Here is a 17894-nt window from a genome sequence, read left to right as displayed (position 1 = left end):
AGAAACCTTACCTACTAATCCCCGGATGAAGCACAACAGTTGGGAATTGTGGCCGGACTCCTCACAGTGAGCCACTGCCAGAATCGAACCTCAGTCAATCCAACCTCTCATTCTGGCATCCCAATCACAGGTTTCAACTAAACAAAAATCCCAAAACAAGCACCAAAACCTAACTTACCTTACTGCCGGGAGCCACCACAAGCGGCGGAAGGGAAACCCGACGGTATCAGCTTGGCGTTAGGGCTAGGGAACATCGTGACCACTATTTGGAACGCGCCCTCAGCTAAGATCGAGCTCAGGGTTCCTGCAATTCGACCTCAGCGTCTCCGATCTTCAGCTCGGCTCCTCGTGCCCGACGGTCCTCGCACGAGGCAGCAAACTGAAGAGAGGAAAGGGTAGAGAACCGGAGTAGAGGACTGGAGGCTTCGACGAGGCTTCGCTGAGCTTTGCGACGCCGTGAGCTCGTGTGCGAAGTGCCGTCGCGGCGCTGGGTCGGAGGAAATCGTAGAAGGGCGAACAGGAGGAGGAAACGGCGTTTTTTAGGGCTTGGCACTGTAGCTTCTTAAACGGTAGGGTTATAAAGGTAGGGTTTCCTTAATCTAGGTTATTACTCCTTAATCGGAAATTTTCATAACCACTTTATGTTTAAAAATTTATCCCCTTAAACTCCTCCATACAACCTCCAAATAATACCAGAAAAATACCTAAAAATGCCCATAAACCATTATAGGTTATTTTATTTTGCCGTATCTCACATTCTCCCCCTCTAATAAAAATTTGGTCCCTAAATTTACAACCTAAATGCGTTAAACACGAATGACATATTTCCCGGCCATCCATTCAAGGCCCAAGAAATGTCAAGTGTTTAACCATCGAAATCCACATAACAACCTCTGACTTCTTGACGTACAACAAGTACTTCTACAGACGGTAAAGATACCGCTATATCACGTGTCTAGCGTATAGGTAACACCCCCCGAAAAGATACTTGAGAGATGAACAAATAGGTTCCACTAGCAACTATTAATAGTCCTATAATAAACGTATAAAGTAAAATAATACCTCGGAAGACCGATCTCTCAGCTCCCTGTGTCTCCTCTCGTGTGACAGCATAAACACGACCCTCCTCTGAGCTCAACAGTGGCATGCCTGGGGTGGTCTGTATTGGAATCGAAGGTGCAGGAATCGGCTGCTGATACTGAGACTGAGGCTGCTGCTGGAACACTGAGTAGGGCTGAGGTGGATGAAAAACCTGCTGTACAGGAAATGTCTGATGAGAAGATACTGTGGCAGAATACTGTGTAGTCGTTGGTTCCTGACCCTGCACATGATATATCTATCCCTGAGAAGGCTGGGGTCGTTGCTGACGTGACGCACCCTGAGTCGTTTGAGATCCCCTCTGTTGCCATGGCTGGGTGGGTCGATCTTCCTGAACAGTAACTTTAGTAGTCTCCAACTGAGCCTTCAAAGAACATTCCCGACTCTCATGGCCCGGAAGCTTACAGTAGAAGCATATCGAATGATCCAACGGACAATCGGGTTTGAGGTGACTTTTCGAACCGCACTGGAAACACCTAATTCCATCGCTGTCCTTCTTCGGATCTCTCTTAGGGAAACTAGTAGACTCGTCCATGGTTCGCCCTGATTTCTGTGGTCGAGTAGATTCTTCGGAAGTAACTTGCAAGTCTTGACCCTTATTCCCTCTCTTATGCGACAGCTGCTTGTCCTTACTTTTCTCCTGATTTACCTACTGCTGAGTCATCTCTATAAACAGTGCATGATCCAAAACTTCTCGGTAGGAGATACCTGGAAATCCTGACATCCTGAGCCGAATATATGCTGCTAAACCCTGAGTGAACTGCTACATCCGGTCATAATCCTGTGCCACCAAATGAGGGCAAAACTCAGCCAATCTACAGAATTCAGCGTTGTACTCCATCACTGACCGGTCGCCCTGCTTGAGATTCAGAAATTCCTGGCGTCGAGCTAGACAGAAGGTCGCTGGGAAATATTGCCGCTCAAACGCGTCTCGGAACATCGCCCATGTGATGCGCTGCTCTCCAAAGATCGTCTTCTGCATGTCCCACCATGTGACTGCTTGATCTCGGGGATGATACGCTGCCAGTTCCACTTTCTCCTCATCCGTGCAACTCAGGTACTCAAAGGTGCTCTCTACATTCTTCAACCAACTTCGAGCAGCCCAAGGATCTGCTCCGCCCAAATATAAGGTAAATCTGTCCTTGATGGACCTCGCCAGCAACGGTATCCGAGCTCTGTCCCTCATCCAATCAGTAGTAGCAGGAGTAGGAAATGCTGATGATATCCCGGAGGGAATACCCTGAGGCTGAAATTCCCTATTCCTACCAGATGGTATGACTGAAGGGATCTCCTGAGGCTGACGTCCCTGATCTCTAGGAGTCTGATGGGTCTGTCCCCGACTAGCCGTCTCAACATCCGTTGGATCCCTAGAAGAATCTGCCTCCTGAGTCACTGGTTCTGGTTCCTCGGCCTCAATGGGTTGTTTCCGTGGTCGTCCCGGACCACGACGATAACCGGCCCCCGCTCGGCCACGCCTCATACCTGGTGTAAACCACTAATAAATACTATAAACAATATAAGTTCGTACATATAAAACTTACAGCCTGTATCTTGGAGGTGTTCCGCCGCCGCCTAGTCCCAAATCCCAAAATCACTTCGAGGAATAAAATCACGAGAAATCCAAAACGTACGAATCTGACATCGTAAAACCGGTAGCTCTGATACCAATAAATTTGTCACGCCCCGAGAGTAAGGTTGTCCGACGAAAATCAGACAGCACCTCCCCTATAGTAGTGACAAATAGAACCGGTGGTCTGTGGAGCTAGTCGTCAACCCGATGGGCAATTCAGGTAGCGTTCCCGGTTCAGTTCGGGTGGGGCCCGCCCGAGCCGGGGCGTTACATTAATTAATCACTCAGATTTTGAAAATGTGACAAAGTATCCTGAGTCACACAACTGACTAATACTAAGTAAATTAAAATTGAATTGATCAGCTAGTAGAACCTTTCGAATATAGAAATCGGCACTTAATTGGATATTACCTATTCCGATTACCTTAAGAGTTTCATTATTGCCGAATGCAATTGACCCTAGGTTCTTGAGTTTCAGCTTAGTGAATTTTAATCTATCTCCAGTCATGTGCCTGGAGCATCTACTATCTAACATCTATTGATCCAAATCTTTACGTTCCTACACAAAGTATTTGATTTGAGTCAATTTAATGGATTCAAGAGATAGTTTGATTGAAATCAACTCCTTAATTTTCCATCTCACCCAGTCTAGATGATCAAACATGGTATTCCTATGGGTGATTGTGAGATAGTTTATTAAGTTATTTAGGTTTAAGTTATGAATTAGATTTAGTTTGTTTGATTAAGTTAATTAATTAGGTTAATTTGATTAAGATAATTAATTAGGTTAATTTGATTAAGTTAATTAAATAGTTAAGTTAATTATTTAGGTAAGTTAATTAATTAGGTTAATTTGATTAAGTTAATTTTATTAAGTTAATAGTTAAGTTGATTAAATAGTTAAGTTAATTATTTAGGTAAGTTAATTAATTTGGTTAATTTGATTAAGTTAATAGATAAGTTAATAAATTTGGGTAAGTTAAATAATTAGGTTAATTTGATTAAGTTAATTAAAATAATTAGGTTTGATTAACTCTGCCTAAGTTCATCCTAGGTCCATCTCACCCATTTCTAAGTTATCAATCAAGAAACCTTATGTATTTGTTTGAGATGGTTAACTTTAATTTAGATTATATCTAAGGATTAATTTACATTTGAGTTAGACTTAGGTTTTTCAATTAGTCAGTTAAATACATATTTCAAGGACCGGCTCCCAGGCTGTGGCGAGGACTAGGCCTTCTTGGGTATGAGATCATCCACCACTTCTTGACAGAGTCTTTCAAAGAAATTATATATTTAATTTTCTTTTTAAAACTCCAACGACTAACCAATCAAGTGTAAATTATGCTTGAGTCTTTAATCTAGCCTTATCTAAGCATATAATAAAAGCAAGAAAAATAAAGTAATCATCAAACAATTCTTATTTATTTATAAAGATAGTTTTTCTATTGGCTCCCCCTAGATCATAGCCTCGATATGGTCTATCAAGGTAATGTATCTGATCCTTGGGGACCCAATAATGACCTAGTCCAACGTGATTGACCTAGTTAGACTTAGGTACCCATGTTTGGACTACCTTTTTATTTGGTCTGTTAACAAGTGATAGATATGAACGGTATATCCTTTTAGTCTTAAATCCTAGTCCGGATCTATTGTATATGGCCTTCTATTTTCCAAGAATCAAATGAAGATTCTTGGAACCCAGTGTAAATCGTTCCAATGTGATCTTCAAATTCTTGACTTGAGTTTTCAGGCTGGAATTCTCTTCCTCAAGCTTTTGGACTTGAGTTGAGGTTTCTGTCTGAATAGGGTCAGCCATGGATTCAGAGTTAGTCACTTCTTTAAGGGATGTTACCTCCTTTAGAAGTGATTTGATCCGAACATTGGACATAGCTAATTTACGCATAAGATAATTAACTAAGTTATGCAATCGAGAGATACTTACAGCGGGGTTCGGCCCTTCGGAAATGGATACGAATTCGTGGCTTCTCTTAAACTCAGCTTCCGATTCATCCTCATTTTCAGAATCATTGATTTGGTCCCAGGCCGTCAATACAAGGAAGCTTATCTGTTCGAGCTCTTCATCAGACTCTTCTGATGAGGACTCACCCCAAGTTGCCTTCAGAGCTTTCTTCTTTCTTTGCTTCTAAGCATCTTTTTGATTCGGACAGTTGGCTTTGATATGCCCCTTTTGATTGTAGCCATAGCAGGTTACTTCGAACTTGACCTTGGAACTTGGTTGATCCTCCTTGGACTAGATTACCTTCTTGACGTCCTTCTTATTGAATCTCTTCTTCTTTTTGTAGATCTTTCTATTACGTACCGCAAGTGTACGGTCACGTCGTCAGTAATAAAAGAATATTGAATCCACAGGGACTAGTTTTAATCACTAAAGATGTCTCAAAAGCGAATTAGCTAAACAAACAATTAAAAGGTCATACAACTAAAGATTAGAAGTAAGGGTTAAATGCAGAAACTCAGTTTTGTAATGGTTCTAGGAGTTTTAATTTCTTTGTGATATTCATCAACGTAATACAATCTACCAATTCTTGTCCTCAATTGTAATGCATTTGTAAGAAGTTACCGGTTATTTCGTGCAGAAAACACCAATCAAGGATTAACATCTAAACCTTAAGCAATCAAAGAGTTATGATCCCTATGAAGTCCGTTAGCGGGGCAGCCCTGTCACGATGCCCCTCAATCATACGACATAGAAACACATCACTAATCAATTCACATCAAGATATAAAATTCAGTATATCAATCCGTCCTGCTTCTTTATAGGTTCTTGCTTCACCCCTCAAGGTGATCCCATAAATGTCCGTTAGTGGGCCAACCCTATCATGACGCCCCTCGTGTAACGCCCACCCCTCCTGCTAGGGGTAGGGGTTACTTACAAACATACATGCAAGCATATTAATTTATTCTTATGCAGCGGAAGTATTTATTTCTATATTCTTTTATGTTTTTAATTTACTTTTCTTTTAAACACCAATAACTAATTATCTAAACAATTATAATCATATGAGCATGTTAAGCATAATTTTAAATTTAAAAAGTCATGATATCAATTTCCAACATAAGCATGAATAAATATCAAGTAATCATGCAAAACATTAACATAAGGTAGGCATAGTTCATATCAAGCATAGATTAACATAAGCAGGTATTTTCCTTAGCCGAGCCACCACATCACACATCTCTGGCCTTTCCTGGCTCTAATACCAACTTATAACGCCCGCCCCTCTAGTAGGGCGGGGTTACGGGGAACATACATGCATAATAATTAAAAGAACTTATTTCTAAAGCAGCGGAAGTATTTATTTATATATTATTTTATAATTTTTAATTACTTTTCTTTTAAAACCAATAAACTAATTATCTGAACCTTTATAATCATATGAGCATGTTAAGCATAATTTAAATTTAAAAACATGATATCAATTTCCAACATAAGCATGCATAAGTGTCAAGTAATCATGCAAAACATTAACATAAGATAGGCATAGTTCATAACAAGCATAAATTAACATAAGCAGATCTTTTTCCTTAGCCGAGCCACCACCACACATCTCTTGCCCTTCCTGCTGCTCCTTTAGTTTATCCATCCTTTACCTTTATCTACGGTACAAGGAAAGTAAGCTATAAGCACACAGGTTTAGTAAGATCCTTTCCTACTTACAAAAACCGTGTATCATAGCATAATCACATAAGCATATAGCATGGAGACATAATCATCTAAAACATCATATCATGTAAAAGAGCATCATATCATATCATATCATATCATAAAAGAGCATCATGTCATATCATATCATATCATATCATAAAAGAACATCATGTCATATCATATCATATCATATATGAGCGTCATGTCATATCATATCATAAAAGTATATGCAAGATGTCTTTCAAAACATGCGTCATGTCATGTGCAAGATGTCTTTTAAAACAAATATCATATAATACTTAAATATAATCTCAACATGAGGGCCCGACTATGTACCACATAACATAAATGCGTGCAATCCCTAGGACGGGGTAGCTAATCCCGAACCTACTAGGGATACTAGGTCCGTACTACGTCTGTCGACCTAGGGGCTTACAAAGGAGCCCATCCCTTGGACAGTAAGGTCTGGTACAGGCCACATAAAAAGTAAAATAGAATGTCTTATTTACTTATCATATCATGAAGAGTGCACTTAGTCCCAACAAAAAAGGGAAGCAACTCTAAGGCCTTTACTTGTCATATCATAAAGAGTGCTCTTAGTCCCAACAAAAAGGGAAGCAACCCTTAGGCCTTTACTTGTCATATCATAAAGCATGCATACTTGTGAATCATAAAAGTCATTATCATGTATGATTCATTAGCATACGTAAGTGGGCATATAACATAACATAGGGAAACATAATCATGCATGGAAATCATTAACTAGCATCTCCTAATTCATATCATAGCATGTGAGGTACATAGTAAATCATAATTGGGTCTCTAACCCTAATTCCATAAAGTGGCCGAAACTTACAAGGTATTGAATCTAGGTTACAAGTAACATAAAAGCATGTGAACCCTAAACCAATTTCATATCATATACCATAAAGAACATCATGAGCATGTTTAGTTTAAGTTCCAAGCTTCCTAGGTCCTTGGTCTTGTTATGGCCGAAAGTTACCAAGCCTAACCCTAGGTTACAAGAAACATAAAAGCATGTGAACCCTAAACCAATTTCATATCATAAACCATAAAGTACATCATGAGCATGTTTAGGTTAAGTTCTAAGCTTCCTAGGTCCTTGGTCTTGTTATGGGCGAAAGTTACCAAGCCTAACCCTAGGTTACAAGCAACATAAAAGCATGTGAACCCTAAACCAATTTCATATCATAAACCATAAAGAACATCATGAGCATGTTTAGGTTAAGTTCTAAGCTTCCTAGGTCCTTGGTCTTGTTATGGCCGAAAGTTACCAAGCCTAACCCTAGGTTGCAAGCAACATAAAAGCATGTGAACCCTAAACCAATTTCATATCATAAACCATAAAGAACATCATGAGCATGTTTAGTTTAAGTTCCAAGCTTCCTAGGTCCTTTAATCTTGTTATGGCCGAAACTTGCCAAGCATCAATCTGTAAGACCGTTAGATTAGATAGAGGGAGGGGGGGTGAATATCGATTCAAAAATATCGAGTATAAGCGCAGCGGAAAAGTAAAGTAGACACAGTTGTTTTTACTTCGTTCGGAGCCTGTGACGACTCCTACTCGAAGGCCCGTGGTCGTTGACCACTTTCGTTGGGCAATCACTAGCAATTCGAATATAATTACAAAATGAATACAGGAAATGCTAATGAAACAAAGTAATACCGACAAGGAAATTAAGAAAAACGAAGAAGCACTTTGTCGGAGCTTTGTTAGCGTCGCAGGAACGTAGAGCAGTAGGACCAGCAGTCGAAAAGTTCTCAGTTGATGATTCATTCTGAAGCTCCTGCATGGGGCTTCTTTTATATGCTGTCCCGGGCGCCTAGATCCCTTCCGGGCGCCTGGAATGTGACGTAGCTGCACAAACCATGATGCTCCACGTGGCGACGACTCGGCTGGATGAAATTTGCCTTCCGGGCGCCCGGACCCCTCTTCTCCAGAAAGTCCTTCTCCTGCAAGAAAAGGTTAGTCCGAGGCAAATGTACCCTGCAGCAAAGAGTGTTAGCACAGTTTTATAGATGAGCAAAGTATGACTTAGATTCCGTCTTTCCGAGACCGGAATCTAGTCACGATCTCGACTTAGATATCCGAAATGGATCTAAGCCGGATCGACGCCTAATGTTCCCTACCCGGGAACGCGTCCTCGCAGTCACTCCCCTCCAGTGACTTACCTCACTTACCTGCCAGACGTCCGGTCAGCCCGTCGACCCGTCTGGACTTCTCGCCAAGCGTCCGGTCAGCCCGTCGACCCGCTTGGACTTCTCGCCAGCTATCCGGTCAGCCCGTCGACCTAGCTGGACTTCTCGCCAAGCGTCCGGTCAGCCCGTCGACCCGCTTGGACTTCTCGCCAGCTATCCGGTCAGCCCGTCGACCTAGCTGGACTTTTCCTGCACACTTGATAAAAGTGTCAGACAACAACAAACCTAACTTAACCTGATTGGTCATTCATCAAAACCTGAGTTAGACCGTTAGTGCTAACCGCACCAACAATCTCCCCCTTTTTGATGGAATGACAACCTGGTTAAGTTAGTGATAAAAAGTATGCAAAAATCAAGCATGATTTTTGAGGTTTTTAAGGTTTAAGTTAGTTTTTTTTTAAGTTTGCATTTAGTTGCCCTAACTTAACCAACCTAACCCTCCCCCTTTGGCATTCATCAAAAAACAAGGGTAAACAATCATAGCGAGAAATACTGAAAACAGTAATACCTTGAACAATAACTGAGTTTTTAAATCCAAGAGAAGATCAAATTGACTTGGGGGGTATAAAGTTTTGAAAATTTATTTAAAGCATTAGCTTTTAGCTTTTAGAAAAAATGCTAAGTTTAGATAGGTTAATTTTCAAACATAAGTGTAAAAAAAATTTTCCAAAACAAGTTTCAACTTTGAAATGCTACTTAAACATAAGTTTTCAAAACCAAAATTCCAAAACTAAGTTTGAAAAGTCTCCAGTGACTTACCTCACTTACCTGCCAGACGTCCGGTCAGCCCGTCGACCCGTCTGGACTTCTCGCCAAGCGTCCGGTCAGCCCGTCGACCCACTTGGACTTCTCGCCAGCTATCCGGTCAGCCCGTCAACCTAGCTGGACTTCTCGCCAAGTGTCCGATCAGCCCGTCGACCCGCTTGGACTTCTCGCCAGCTATCCGGTCAGCCCGTCGACCTAGCTGGACTTTTCCTGCACACTTGATAAAAGTGTCAGACAACAACAAACCTAACTTAACCTGATTTGTCATTCATCAAAACCTGAGTTAGACCGTTAGTGCTAACCGTACCAACACAATCTAGGTTACAACAACATGAAAGCATGTGAACCCTAAACCAATTTCATATCATATATCATAAGGAACATAATGAGCATGTTTAGTTTAGGTTCTAGGCTTCCTAGGTCCTTTAATCTTGTTATGGCCGAATCTTGCCAAGCATCAATCTAGGTTATAACAACATGAAAGCATGTGAACCCTAAATCAATTTCATATCATGTATCATAAGGAACATAATGAGCATGTTTAGTTTAGGTTCTAGGCTTCCTAGGTCCTTTAATCTTGTTATGGTCGAATGTTTAAGGAGCATGAAACTAAGTTTGAGCAATATACAAGCATAAGAATATCAAGCTAACTTCATATCATATCATAAGGGAAATCATGAGCATGTTAGATTTGATTTCTAAGTTTTCTTGGACCTTTAACCTCATCATGGCCGAAACCCTAAGGTGGGATGCATCTAGGTTCCAAGCAACAAGCAAGCATGAAAACACTAAGAAAGCTTTATACCATATCATAAGGAAAGTTATGAGCATAATAGGTTAAATTTTACACTCTCCTAGACCTTCATTTCTATCATGGCTGAAACCCTAAAACCCCTAAGTGGCATGGATTTAGGTTCCAAGTAACATACAAGCATGAAAAAAACACAAAGAAATCTTCATACCATATCATAAGGAAAGTCATGAGCATGATAGATTAAATTTTAAGCTTTCTTAGACCTTTATTTCTATCATGGATGAAACCCTAGAGCCCTAAAATGGCATGGATTTAGGTTCCAAGCAACATACAAGTATGAAAAACACTAAGAAATCTTCATACCATATCATAAGGAAAGTCATGAGCATGATAGATTAAATTTTAAACTCTCCTAGGCCTTCATTTCTATCATGGCCGAAACCTAATAGGCATAAATCTAGGTTACAAGCAATCATAAAAACATTAGAATTCTAAACATAACTCATAACCTAAGTTACATATCATAAGGGACATCGTGAGCATGTTTAGTTTGGTCTTAAGCTTTTCTAGGTCTTCTTTTCATGCCTTGGCCGAAAGTTCAAAGAACACGAATCTAAGTTCTAAGCAACGTACAAGCATAAGAACACTAAACTAATATCCTATCATAGGGTACATATATCATAAGAAATATAGTGAGCATGTTTAGTTTAGGTCTTAAGCTTTCTTAAGTTTTTCTTTGTAGTTTGGTGGCCGAAAGTTTCATGAAGCAACCCTAGGTTTTTAAGAAATCTAATCTCATGGAAAACACATGAACAACTTGTACCACAGGTGAGGGGGTACTTACTTTCCTCTTGCTTGGTTTTTCTTAAAAGATGGTACCCTTGTGAAGAGGAAGACGAAAGCTTCTCCTCCTAGTTCTTCTTTGTGCTTCTCTTACTTGTAAGGAGTAGATCTTGAGAACTCCTTCTTGTGGATTAGTTTTCTTAGGGAGAAAACCTTAGCTTGGATTCGGAAATGGAAGAGGAAAGAACTCTAGGTCTCAGTGGAGGAGGAAGAAGGAGAAAGAAGGAGGAGGAAGAAGAAGGAGGAAGAAGTAGCCAAACTTTCTTTCCCTTCTCTTCTCTCCTCTCATTCCTATTTATTCTCAATGAGGATGAAAAAATGTCCCAATTCATCCCCTTGACTCCTCTATTCTCTCACCCTCTTCATTACCACGAAAATAGCAAGAAGGAAGGAGAAAAAGACAACTTGTCTTTGTCTTTTGCTTGCTTCTTTTCTTAACCAAGAGGAAGAGGAGGAAAGCTACTTGATTTTCTCTTGCTCCCTTAATTAATCATACTCTTACTTTTAACTACAATTTCCATTCTTTTCTATTCATATATCATTCATGACTCTAGTGGTTATCATGCACCAATTTAGCTTTATCTATTATGAGGGGTTCATGGTTCAAACCTTAACTTCTCTTTCTTTTTATTTCTTTTTGGTCCTATTTCCATTTCCCTTTTATTCTAAAAGAGATTACCCATATATATAGTTTAAATATTTCGTGGGTGTTACACCTCGGTCATACAATTTAGATAATTCCTCAACAAGATTCCACAAGAAATACAAACAATCAATCAAGAATGATAATTAGGCACAAAACACAACAATCCATACAAGATTGATTGATACAAAACATAACAACATCCTTGAATCAAGAAAATGGAAAATCCTTGAATCTTACATCAATATACATCACAATTACTCCCTTCATCCTAAAACAGAGAAATCTAATCCATAGAGTATAAGAAAAGAATCGAAGACAAAAAGATCCTAATCATTTCGATACAAATCAAGATGATAGAATAGGAACACTTATCTCAATACGACAAGTGATCTTTGGAACCAATCCAATGCTCCCGGAGTCGAATCTTGGATGGAAAATGCCTCTTGAATGATAGGAACCGCGCATAATAATTGATCTCACCAAAGGGAGAGCCTCCCCCTTTCAAATAGAAAGAAGCCCTATATATAGAAGAGGTTATTTGGGCGCTACACGACCCAAGGCACGATTGTGTGAATCTCATACGGCCCTGCTAGTCCCCTTCTCGGCTATGGTCACACGGTCGTGCCAAGCTTCATCCCTGGCTAGCATGCACGACCATGAAGATCCACACAGCCTGGCCAGCCTTTGTCGCTGGAAGTGTCACACGTTCGTGTGGCACACATGACCATGTCATTCTTTGTCTCTGGAAAGGCTACACGTCCGCGTAACCATACACGGCTATGTTCTGACTGGCTTCAAAAGTGACACGACCGTGTAGCATCACACGACCTTGCCCTTCTCCTTTGTTGCTGAGGCTACACGACCCTCTTACCCTCGCACGACCAAAGTCACTCCCCTTTGTATGGTCATGTGACAGTCACACCTAGTGTCATCTTTCCTTCGTCTAGTTGTAGATTTAGCCATGAACATTAATTCTTCTCCAAATTCGACTCCTGAACACAGAAAATGCACAAGAGCATATCTCCGAACAAAGAAAAGTATTTTTTCCAAAAGTGAAGTAAGGAGCATGAAAGTGCATAGATAAAGCATGTATAAAGTATAAGAATGTGCATCAAAACATGCTAAACAAGTGTATAAAATCTACACACATCACAACCCCAGACTTTTGCTTGTCCTCAAACAAAATGTTGCAATCAAGATTCATGTATTCAATAATGCATCATAATCCTTAATGCACTTTCCTAACTCTATCTATAAGTTTCAATGATAAGCATGGTCATAGAAATAACCCAAGTATGGCTTAAGCATAAGTCTCTAGTGCATAGTGCAAAAAGGCAACTCAAACCCTTCAAGTTTCAATCTTCGTCCTAATCAAGTCGTCATCCAATTGAGTTCATAATGTTTCCAGTGATAGACACTTACCTACCACACACTTGGTTCATATTTCTCAATCAACCCAAGGTCTCAAAGGCGTGCTCGATATCAAGAGAACCATAGCAGTCATTTCCTTAGTAACCTAACTCGGTCTCAAAGGGGTGACTTACTAGTTTTCACTCACGACAACTATTTTTTATATTCCTTTTTCAACACTTTTTTTCCACTTTTTCATTTACTTTTTTTTTTCAAACACTTTTTTTTATTCATTAAGTGATTGTATTGTGCAACACACATATGTTCATAGGCACATAAGTTGGGATATTTTGATTTTCCAAATGAGTTTACAAGATTCGAGCCTCATCCAGTAACCAAAATGAATTTAAGAAATCACCATGGAAACCAAGTACTAAACAAATAGGATGAATCATGACTATTTCAATGATATCAACTATTCAAGTTCAAGTAAAGTGAAGTGAAGGTAGGATCCTTAAGGTTAAGCCAAACCTCAAACTCACATCATGCTACTCAAGATAGAGAAAAGAGGTACACTAAACATACTAGCATCATTTACAATATCATGAATCAAGATAAAGAACGTGCTAACAATTTTGCTTTTGGCCAAGTAAGCATAAAATTGAGGATTGATGTTTCTTCAATAGGGATGCCACAAAACTTTTCAAAAGACAGTCAAATGACTATCAAAAATAATCCAAACAAAGCAAAACAAATGCAAAACTAAAAACTGAAAGTGCAGAAAACTGAAAAAAAAAATACAAAAATTTTCAGGTTATAAACCCCCCCCCCCCCCCCCCAAACTTAAACTTTTCATCGTCCCAATGAAATCAATATGGTGGTGGAGGTGGAAGTTCAGGAAACTCAGGAAGGGGAAAAGAAAAATCATTAATAAACCATTTTACTTCATCTCTAAAAAATTTATGATATTCAAATAATTTATTTAAGTCATTTTGTAAAAATCTCATAAAACTTTGAAAATCTTCAAATCTTCATTAAATTCTATTTGAGCTCTATAAGAATTCATGATTATAGAAATCTTGTCACACAGTTCTTTTTCACTTTTAAAATATTCTTGCAATTTTTTAATTTGTCCCTCTTCTATGTATTCTCTACTTGTAAGAATTTTGCTAGTCGAGTCTAAGTCATTATGAATATTGACCAAAACAGAATGAAGTTCTTGAAAATTGAAATTATGGACCTCACGACTAACCGAAGGAATATTTTTTGAAACTAAAGTTGACAATGATTTAGATTGCTAAATTGCTAATACTAACCGCCAATTATTTTTAACATGAATAATACTGAGATCATGATTGGGCAATCTTAGAGGGAAATTATTTTTAATAAGAAGACTATATCCATGTTCTTCACGCCTTATCAATTTCATTGCTAAACATGAATTTAAGTCCAATCTATAAGATTCATCAATCACCTCTAATTCATCTAGATCACACCCCAACACTAAAGTTATCTGAGTTAACAACCCTCCTAAAACAATAGGTGTGGTTTCCCAATTTTACCAAATGTTTAAGAAAGAAATAACCAGAATTAATTTCAACATTTTCAACCATTGCCCATAGACAATACAAATCCATAAGTCTTACTAACCCTTCTTTGTCTTCTCGTCCAAATATAGTGTTTCTCATGACTAAATGAATATATATAAAAATGGGATTAAAAATGTGAGGAGCACTAGAATTGAGAGGGTTAAAATATTATTGTTCAGAGATTTGTTGTCAAAAGTTTGAATTTTCAAATTCGGGTAAAATTGTAAACACATCATTTTTAGGCAAATCTTAGCAAGTATTAAAATCATTAAGTGTCCATTCATAATCTTCATTTAATAAATGAAATTTTAACTTCCCCCCACCTTATACATTATCAAATGTTATAGAGCTTAAAATTTAAAAAACAATTCTAGGATAAGTTGGGTATTTCATATTCATCAATCCACCCCAACCTATCCTTCCAAATAACCAAGTTATATCATCCCTACACCCTAATGTATCCAAAGTTGTATCATCCATAAATTTGATATTCAAGAGAGAACATTTACATAATGAAGAATATCTACATTGTTGTTCATTGCTAGAAAAAATAATACCAAAGTTATTAGAAATACCTTTGAAATATGAGTTTCTTTCTTTCATGGCAAGCATCTTTTCCTTCCATTTTCTCGTAGATGGAATCTCCTTGATCACATTGACATGGTAGTGATTAAAATGGAAAAGGAAATGAGAGAGAAGGAGAGGAAGAAGAAGGTGTGCGGCGGGCTCAGCCGTGTGAGCCACACACCTCGTGCCCTTGCTCATTTTAAAATTGGGATGGGTCATGCTTTACTCTTCACACAGCCATGTAAAATTACACAGGTCACACATTCCCCTCTTAGGGTATACCTACACGGCTGTGTAATATTACACAACTACAACAATCTTCCTCTAGGTCTTGTTCACACGGCCGTGTCTAGGACACGGCCTGATTCTTCTTCTCCTCGGGTAATTTTTCATGGCCGTGTGTGATACACAGTAGTGCAGATTTCTTCTCTGGATTTTTACACGGCCGAGCACATCTCCTCTTTTGGAATCATCACATGGTTGTGTGTGGTACACGGTCGAGCAGTTCTTCTTCTCGGGTAGGTTCACACGACCCGTGCAAGTCACACGGCCATGTGCCTATTCTTCTCTGTAAGCTTTACACAACCGTGTTTGGTACACGACCGAGCTCTGTTTTGCTCCATAAAGATGGTTTTACTCCTTCCTGACTTTTCCAATGCTTCCATGCCCATGATGTTGGGTTCGTCGAGCCGCGAAAACTGCTTTTTCGCGTCGCGGAAACCCCGAGTCACCCAAAGCCATGGATATCGTGCAAAGATTGGCAAACAAAACTTTTTTGAAAAACCTTTTTCTTGTACGAGTTTGTAAAAACTTTAGATCTACACTAAAGTTAAGATCATTACCCTTGTAGCGAAGCCCTTCGCGTTCCCGCTGGTCCATGGTGCCGGATCTCTAGACCGTCAAGTGTACGGTCCTCTAGAAGTATCCACACGAGCAATCCTTGATGGAGAAGACCAAACAAAGGTGTGCTAGCACCTTGTCTTGTTCGGCCAAGAGAGGAGGAGAGGGAGAAGAGAGAGCTCTAGAGGAAGAAGATGACTTAATCACACTTGAATGAAAAATGAATATTTTTATTCCCTACTAGAGTGGCCAGCCACATCTTGGAGGTGTAACTCCCCACATTAATTCCAATTAATGTGGAGACCATTAAGAGTTGTAACCCCCATGAGGTGGCACTCTAGGATGATGTGGATCAACACTATTGGTCCACATCTTGCCACCTCACTAAATGACATGGCAACAAGTGTAACCTCCTCATTTAATGTGGGCCGGCCACATTAAATGCTATGGAGGCTTGTAACCTCCATGAGGTGGCACACATTGATGATGTGGAGCAATCCTATTGGTCCACATCTTGCCAACTCACTAGTGATGTGGCAAAAAGTCAAGTCAAACAGGACTTTTTCTCTTCCTCTCAAATCAAGTCAAACTTGATCAAATCTTCTCATGGTTGATCTAATCCAACCATATAATTCAAGCCAACTTAATATAATGAATCTAATTCATTAAATTAAGTTGATTTAATGAGTCATAATCTAAATTAGACTCATTGAATACATGAATCAACTTGAGTCCAACTCAATTAGCCCAATTTGGATTACTCTTAATCCAATATGATTCATCAAATGAATCTAATCCTCTTGGTTCATCATATGAACCAAATCCCCATCTAATTGTTCTTAGTGTGTGACCCTATAGGTTCTTGTAACGTTGGCAATGCCCTAAACCCATTTAGGAGCATAAGTAATGAGCGGTATCTAGCAACACATCATTACTACCCAAGTTACAAGAATGTCGAGATCCGACATCACCTTGTGACTACCAATTGTGACTCCTCACAAAATATGACATTGTCCTTCTATCCTAGACATCTAGATTGATCAATATGAGGCATAGACCGTGTCATCCTCTAATCAATCTAAATCTTGAACTCCAAGTAGACTCACTCGATCAAATGAGCTCAACATCTAATGTTGACTCATTTGGGCATGGCCATGCACTTCGTGGTCTAACTCTATCAAGAATATTGATGTCGCTCCCGTCATATGGGAGGGATATATCCCATCTACATCACTCACATCCCTCTGCATAATTTGTTACATACCCAGTAATCGCCTTTATAGTCCACCCTGTTACGGGTGACATTTGACGAAACCAAAGTACATAACTCCTTATGTAGGGATCCATGGTGACTTCAGGTCTAAGGACTAATAGTCATACTAATAGCCACATGAGAAAGTATATGACACTCATATAACGATCCATGATACTTTCTCATGGCGGGTCATTCAGTATACATTCTCCAATGTATACCCATGTGTCAGCTTGATATCTCTATATCCATGACTTGTGAGATTAAGTCATCGAACTGACCTACATACTAGTCTTATTGCATTAACATTGTCCCTGAATGTTAATACTCGACTAGGAATGATTTAAAGTAGTGTTCCCTATATCATCTCACTATCGATTCAACTAATCGATTGATATAGGTATGAACCTTATACTCATGGACGTTATTATACTTAGTCTATTTGGCACTAATACAAATAAGTATAATAACCAAACAAATGCCTTTATTAATATACAAGAATATGATATACATGAGTCCATACAATCATCAAATGATTGGCTCTAGGGCTCTAACTAACAATCTCCCACTAGCACTAGTGCCAATCAGTATAGGCTCTAAGGCCTAATGACCTAGTGTGACCATCATGCTTCCTCTGTGCCAAAGCCTTGGTCAAGGGATCTGTGATGTTAGCTTCTATAGATACTCTGCAAATCTTCACATCTCCTCTATCGATAATCTCTCGAATAAG

This window comes from Zingiber officinale, chromosome 9B (genome assembly GCF_018446385.1).
Source record: "Zingiber officinale cultivar Zhangliang chromosome 9B, Zo_v1.1, whole genome shotgun sequence".
In the NCBI taxonomy this organism is placed as follows: domain Eukaryota; kingdom Viridiplantae; phylum Streptophyta; class Magnoliopsida; order Zingiberales; family Zingiberaceae; genus Zingiber; species Zingiber officinale.
The sequence above is the reverse complement of the archived record's forward strand: the minus strand, read 5'-3'. Positions refer to the sequence as shown.